Consider the following 8,436-nt stretch of genomic DNA (forward strand, 5'->3'; position numbering starts at 1 on the left):
TAGGGTTTTACTGTCTGGAAGGTACCTCACAGAGACCCACCTCCCAGTTCCTGTGCCCACAAGGCTATTACTGTGAAGAGGGCACTGCCACCCCGCAGGGGTCACCTTGCCCCACTGGCACAGCGGGGGAACAACTGGGTCAGACAAGTAGGGCAGGATGCAAGAGATGTAGGGAAGGACGCTTCTGTCCTGCAGGTAAGTCTCAGCATTAACAAACTGACTTCACTTGACAAAAATATTAAGATGTGTCCCAGAAAGTAACTATTTTCATAGTTGAAGAAATAAGATGAAATATAGATTTTAGAGTGTGTGTGCGTATCTGTAAACAGGGTCATCAAGTCCTGGTTTGCCCTGTGCTCGGGGTAGATACTGCCCTGCTGGTACTTTGGAAGAAGTTATATGTCCTCCAGGCACCTTCACCCCTCATCAAGGGGCGATAAGTGAGTTTAAGTATGCTATTATTATTATTAATACTAATTATAAGTATTATTATTATTATTATTACTGATTTATATATACACTATAGTAGACACAAAGCTCTGTTTTATATTTAGTAAGTCAAACTAAATATTTTCTTTTGAAATGAATTTATACTCCTTCACAAAAGCCCCAGCCTAATATGATATTATAGCGCTCTATCACAGCAAATCCCAGTGATTATATAAAAATATAGGTGTTGTTTATTGCAACAGATGGACACTGAGAGGGCAAATAGAAAAACATCTAATTTAGCAATATAAAAACAACTGCCGATGGCAAGCTGTAGCAGTGAGCCCAGTATAGAAAAATGATGGGTGACTGTAAAGAGAAACCTAACTATGTGCACAAGCAGTGAGTACAGCATAGGAATTTATGGAGCAGATTTACTGTTTGCCTTAATCCTGTAGTATCTTTGCCATGACAGTAGGATTTCCCCCCCAGGTGTGAAAGACTGTCTCAAATGCCCTGCTGCCTTCTACTGTCCTGTGGGGACAAGTGACCCAGTGCCCTGTCCACCGGGCTCCTTCAACCCTTTAGAGGGTCAGGATGAGGTGGCTGATTGCAGAGAGTGCTATGCAGGAAAGGCCTGCACACAGGTAGCCCTGAGAGCCCCTGATGTAGACTGCATGCAAGGGTAAGTTGCAATCTCAAGATTAAAAAAATGTTGTTGTTTTATTCTTTTTTTAATCAAGCATGCTTTAGTGCTATTGTATTCTTATGTTTAGAGTACTGTAAATCTGACATAAGGGAGCCCTGTAACTTTTGCATTTAGCCACTGAGACATTGATTTTTATGTTGCTCCTTTTCAACCCACCTTGACATTGTTACTCTATGACTTTGATCAATTTGTCTGTATCTTGACAGGTTTGTGTGTCCTCCTGGGTCTTCAAAACCAAACGCGCCATCCAATGCGTGCCCACCGGGGACACTGAGCAATCGCACTGACCTAACTGACCGCTCACAGTGTCAGCAGTGTCCAGCACGATATGCCTGTCTTCGAGGTGACATTTCATATAGATGTTCAGATAACCTTTAAAAGTACTCTTTGATATTTCATAGTATCTGAAGATATGAATTCAGGTCAGGTTTTCATACAAAGCTCAATTATGTATACAACTGTATTACTATACTGTGTGAACTGAGTGTATATATTTGTGATATGAGACATTATATTTGGTTTCTGTTTTTCTAGACTTCAAATGCATTATGATTACGACTACACAACTGTTATAGTTTGCTAATCAGCCGGAATAAATGACATTCACATTACAGTAAATGTTTTAACTAAGAACTGATCATCACTGCTTCTTTTTAAAAGATGTCGCATTTAAACAACTAAAATCCACAAAAGTCATTATTAAAAAAAAGAAAAAAGAAGACGATGCAAAAGAAAATGCAAGTTTTGTCACATGTTGATATTTGTTTAATAACGTTGTCATATATTAGTGTCACCTTAATCTACTTGTCTGTGTTAATTCTTATTTGTCAGGAACTGGAGATATCCAGAGACCCCCACTTCTCTGCTTTCCTGGACATTATTGTCCTGCTGGAACTATGTTCCCCACCCAGTACAAATGTCCTGTGGGTACATGGAGCGGTCACAGTGGATTGGAGGCTGAAAGTGAGTGCCAGCCATGTCCACATGGCTGGTACTGTTTGGCTGGTTCAGGAGCGCCATCAGGTCGATGCAGCTCTGGACACTACTGTCCTGAAGGTAAACATGAATATGTTATATATGTATATATGTGTGTGTGTGTGTTAAAAAAGCTAACATTCTTTATCCTTTATGAGCATTGCATGCTCTTAGAGATAAATACAGGTTTCCATGTGAAATTAATTTCGTAGAATGAGATTTGTTTTCTCTACCCGAGCTGTATTCATGAGTCATTCGTGTTGATATAATCATGTCGATATTGCATCACCAGGGACTGCATATGGCACGCAGTTTCCTTGCCCTGAGGGCACCTACAGCATCCAAATGGGTAACAGACGCAGAGATGACTGCTTGATATGTCCCGAGGGCTCGTTCTGTCAGCAGGGCACCTCCAAACCTTCACCTTGCCCACCGTAAGCAGTGATTGTGTGTCAGTCATAAAGAAAAATGTGAGAATGATGACGATATGGATTTTTGTTAGCATTAAGCTGGTTTAATGAGTGTGATTTAGTGTATTGCCCTGCATCTCCAGCTCTACATTTCGCCGTCTGAAAGGAGGTCGGAGGCTCGAGGACTGCTCTTCTTGCCCTGCTGGCTATTTTTGTCCCCACTCAGCCACTGTCAGCCCCAGAGTGTGTGGAGCTGGCAGCTACTCTGTAAGATCTTAACTATAAAACATCCAATGTGACTGGACCCCTGACAGAACCTCTGGAAACTAAAGCCTTTGTATTCTCATCCTTCAGTAGCTGTTTTGATTGTCCTATTTTTAGATTTCCCACCCACATGATATCGTCTTGCATTGCTCACTTAGTAACGTATATCAGTAAATGTCAGGTAGAGGAGTTTTTGAAGTCAATTTCTTTCATAAATCAATATTTTGCTCGCAATATTGAAGCAGTGTCAGTGTTTTTCCAGCATCTTCCAAATTAGATCCCCCTCTCCTTTGCGTTTTCAACGTCTATTTTGCTGTATCCCTCCCCCATACTGGTTGATATCTTTAACTTCAGCTTTCTTTCTTCACGTTCTCTTGTGTGTAGGATGAGGGATCTGCAGAGTGTTCTCCATGCCTGCAGGGCCACTTCTGCAGTAATGAGACCACTAGTGAGGAAGCCATGCTAAGTGTCATGGTGTGCCCTCCAGGTTTTCTCTGCTCTCAGGGTTTGGCCAGAGACCCCCAGCGATCAGCCACCCTCTGTCCTCGAGGTTTCTTCTGCCCCGGAGGAGGCATTGTGAGTCACAGACTGATAAATTCAGGAGAGACTTAAAAAAAAATTAAAGTTATGTACTTATGTTTTCATATTTGGACACATTTGACCTCTTAAACTACATTTAGTCTTTACTCACAGGATCCCAATCCCATTCCTTGCCCCAATGGCACCTACAGTGAATTTCCTGGCTTGCGTGATGCCAGTGAGTGTATCCAGTGTCCTGAGGGGAAGTATTGTTACTCCCAACAACCTAAGGAGCAGCCTATTACCAGGCCTGTAAGACCATAGATTTTTTTATGATCAGAAAGACAGCATTACCATTACCAATTATAGTCAGTTTGTTAATACTGTTCACAAGTTTCTACCTAATAGTGATTTTAGATGAAGACTGCATGTTCAAAGCAAGTACCATAACCACTATTATGTTGTCCTTTTTTTTCTTTTTTCTTTTTTTTTTTTCTTTTTTTTTTTTTCCCTATTATGACTATTATGTTGTCCTATATTAAGACAGAGGAGTGTCCCGATGGCCACTATTGCCCCGCTGGGACCGGTTACCCCTTCACATACCCCTGCCAAGCTGGCAAATACAGAAACAACACACTTGGTCAAAGTGGAGAGGCATGTATTTTGTGTCCATCCAGGCATTACTGTAGCAGCCCAGGAACTCACACTCCTTCAGTATGTCCACAAGTAAGAATAAGACTTTTAAAAAACTGTTTTGCTGTATGGGTGAGACAGTTTTTAAGTGTGCTTGCATCTGTTTATGTAAAATACACCAGAGGCACAAATGGCTCCTTTTCCCCTTCTGTGCCTCCGTTCAGGGGTTTTACTGTCCAGACGGCACTTCTGTTCCTGAACCTTGTCCTGAAGGAACCTACAGTTCTCGCTCTGCTCTTAGTGATAGGTCTGAATGCACCCCTTGTGGCGGAGGCCAGTATTGCACTGGAGTGGGACTTTCAGAGCCCTCTGGAAGCTGCAGAGATCGTTTTTACTGCAGAGAGGGAGCCAAGTCTGCTGTATGCTAATGTTATTACAGTCATTTATTCTGTATTTATTCAGGGTATACCAATAATTTTCTTTACTTGTTGGGATCAACAAATACAAATACAACACATAACAACTTTATGTTGTAGGATTTCATTACGCAGCAGTAAGTTTTTGGCCTCTCTTCACTCTTATTGCCAGACTCCTGTCGATGGACCAACTGGAGGTCTGTGTCCGGCAGGAAGTTACTGTCCTTTAGCCTCGCCCTCTCCTCTCCCCTGTCCTTCTGGCACTTTCAGCAACAGCACTGGCCTCAGCAGACCTGAGGTGTACTAGCTGTCCGCCAGGGTAATCCTATCGATTTGTTTTGGAGGACTATGTACAGCTGAAACCTCTACTCCATGAGTCAGTGTGTTTCTCTCCCTGTCAGTTTTTATTGTGCAGGTTCTAACAACACGTCACCATCAGCCCCTTGTTTTCCTGGTTTCTACTGCACTGGTGGCTCAGCGTCACCTGTTCAGAATGAAGCAGAGGAAGGGCATTACACTTCAAAAGGGGCAGCCAGGGCAGAGCCATGTCCTCTTGGTTATTTTCAGCCGGTAGGATATACTACATGCCAAGTGCTGCTACACTGAGCCTGTATTTCTTTATGATTGGATGATAGGCTAATGGTATATTAAGGGTTATTTCTTTTGTCTGTGCTCGGCAGCGTCGAGGTGCACAGTCATGTTTGGAGTGTCAGGGAGGCAGATTGTGTAACCACACAGGCTTGTCCCAGCCACCTCTGTGTCCCACAGGACACTACTGTCCTCTAAGATCCACTGTTGCTCACCCATGTCCTTCAGTGAGTACCTTTATGTTCTCATGTGGTGTGAAATTGTGGATGTGTCATTGTAGAGTGTCAGTGTTCGCTGCACGTTTTACTTCATCACTCTGTCTTCATGATTTTGAATTTCCTCCCATAAATCCCACCCTATTAAAATGATTCCATGTGATTATTATTCAGGGCTCTTACTCTGACCAGCCTGGTGGTGATGCTGTGCAGCATTGCCGGCCATGTGACGCAGGCTTGTTCTGTAGCAGAAGTGGTCTTTCTGAACCTCAGGGTCTCTGTGACCCAGGACACTACTGCACCTCTGGAGCTTCCACTGCCTCACCAGTAAGATTTAATGAATAATAACTTTATTTACTATGTGGTAATATTATCTTATTTGAAAAGGATCAGATGATTTTTTTTGTTGGAGATTAACAGAAAACTGTAATTCTATAAAGGCATTTTAAGTAGTAGCTCATCTCAGAATGAGTTATTTGTTTTTGGGACAGTAGCTGTATTTGCAGACTCATTAAGAATTACAGTTTCCTTATTTTACAGGTACTGAAATATTATATCATATATTTATTGTCATGCTTTTATTGGTTTACGGTCTTTTCAGACACTGGTCTCAAATGTCTTTATATTTACCATATCGATTTCCGAAGAGTTTCAAATGGCGAAATATTTGACTTTTTTCTTCTTCTACGGGCTTGTTGTTGAGTTATGCTTATAATTCACTTTTGCTCAAGTGAAGCAATTTGTCAGCATGGTGCAGTATATGAGCGGGGGAAGGAGCACAGAAAAGGAAAAACTGAAGGCAATTAAAGAGGTGGAAATGTCCTGGTTTTTAAGTTGAACGTGTCTGCTTTAGTGTCGTGCAGTTGATTTGATGGCAGCTATTCATTTTCCACACACTTTGACTGCTAATTTCATTTGATATGAGCATGAATCTAAAGGCCTGTTTAGTTTGAATTGCATTAGTTAAATAAATAACCCAAGTGCTTTTTGGATAGGCTGCTGATAGTGCGTAGGAAATTAATGACAGCTTCCAACTCGAACAGCCCACAGCTTTAACTTTTAAACTTCTGACTAGAACAGTCAGATGATCAAACTTCTTTGTATTCCAAAGCTAATTTCTTCAAACTGCTTCTTTGGTTCAACACTAAAACACCCCAAAGATATTTACTATTATTAAGGACTATTTAGAAAATTGTTGCCGATTAATTGCTCTCAGTCACCTTATAATTACCCCATCACTCTCACAGGTTGCTGTGGCGTCTGGCGGTGTCTGTCCTGCAGGCTACATCTGTCCACAAGGAACCAAGTACCCACAGCAGCACCCATGTCCTGTGGGAACCTGGAGTAACACAGTGGGAGCCCAAACCTGGTCCTCTTGTTTATCCTGCCCCCCAGGACTCTACTGTAACAGTACTGGACTCAGCCAGCCTTCTGAAATTTGTGATATAGGTAATGAAGTGCCAGCAGTGCCTGATGTGATCTGTGTATATCTGTCATTGCCATAGTGTCTATCACTAAAATAAGCAGAAAAACAGAAACTGGTTGGATGAAACGCTCTCCAGTGTTTAAGAAGTCACTAAACCTTTGCATCTTCTGATTTATAGGATATTATTGTTCTGGAGGGGCAGTGGTTTCAGCGCCCTCTGATGGTGTGACAGGTGACATTTGTCCACTTGGATATTATTGTCCAATGGGCTCAGCATCTCCTCTTCTCTGCCCTGATGGGACTTACTCAAACACAACAGGTATAAAAATATAATTAAACACAAATAAATCATATTTGTGATTTTAAATGCAGATGTTACTTCACTATTAAATTATTCTCTTTTGTTTAAAGGGGCAGAAATGTGCGATGACTGCCCCATAGGAACATATTGCCTATCTGGAGAAGGTGTCCAGCCGTGTCCAGTGGGACACTATTGTCTTGGTGGTGGCGTTGAAGGTATACTACCCTGCCCACCTGGTACATACAGTCCTCAGTTTGGTCTCAGTCAAGTGGAGCAGTGCCTCCTTTGTCCAGCAGGTGAGAGTATTGTAACATGCTTTTTTTTTTAAACTGCCTGAATGATACTGGGAATCTGTGGATACAGTGGTTAGCTGAATTAGATTTTAATATATTAACTTGTCATTTATGAACTGGGGTTTTTAAAGCTAATTGCTATAATTAAGAGATAATGGCAGAATGACTTACCACATTTAATTACCTAAACAAGGAGTAATTTATGACGTGATTCAATAAATGCTTCTAATTATTACCACTGCAGTGAAGTTTTCTTTTCTCTGCTTCAATTACAGGCTTCTATTGTGAGGATTGGGGTCTGTTTGAACCCTCTGGGCCTTGTCAGGCCGGTTACTACTGCATAGCTGGTACACCAAATCTATTATACAGCGTGTTCAGTGCCTTTGTGCTGTTAAACCGACTTTCACAGCTAAAATGTGACCAAAATGTGCAACATTTCCAGGCGTGAACTTTCAGAACCCCGATGGCAACTTCAGCACAGGAGTAGGAGGAGCATGCCCGAAGGGAAGTTACTGTCCTGAGGGCACCAGTCTGCCTATGCCTTGTCCGCCAGGGACCTTCTCTACTAGGTGTGTTGGTCAAAATATTACACACACTATTATACCATGGACCTGTAAATGTTTATGCGCATTTGTGTTTACATTTGTATGGTTGCAGTCTTCATCTGGTGGACACCTCTGGCTGTAGTCCATGTCCAGCGGGTCACTTCTGTGGCACTGCAGGTCTTACTCGTCCATCTGGTCCATGTCAGACTGGATTCTACTGTCCAGGGGGAGACACAACAAGCGCAGGTTTTCTTGATTCAGCTTATGCAATTCCATGTCAGCACAGCTATAATTAATCAATGTTGTTAATTCATGCTTTACATGAATTAAAACTCCTGTAAAGCAGAGCTAATGTATAATGTGTGAATATAAATGTTATGAATAGGCTTTAGAGAGAAGAGAAACAGATGCTGATAAATACAGGAAACTAGAATGTGTGAGGGTGTTTTGTTGAATGAGCGATTACTGAATTAATCATGCGTTATCACAAGATTTATCACATTAATTTCAGTACATTTCCACATCTAATTGGTTTTTCTTCTCCAGGCGCAAAAGGAGGGCTTTGCCCAACTGCTCATTACTGCCCTGAGGGTAGTGCTAGCCCATTGCCCTGCCCTGCTGGAACATACAACAACCTCACAGGCCAGTCAGTGTGTTCCCGCTGCCCTGCTGGGTACTACTGTCCAGAAAGGACCGCCAATTTTTCCAAGTTT

The sequence above is a fragment of the Diplotaxodon limnothrissa genome, linkage group LG14 (assembly GCF_057381915.1).
Source record: "Diplotaxodon limnothrissa isolate DT_005_m linkage group LG14, D_limnothrissa_male_GT1.1, whole genome shotgun sequence".
Taxonomy (NCBI): Eukaryota; Metazoa; Chordata; class Actinopteri; order Cichliformes; family Cichlidae; genus Diplotaxodon; species Diplotaxodon limnothrissa.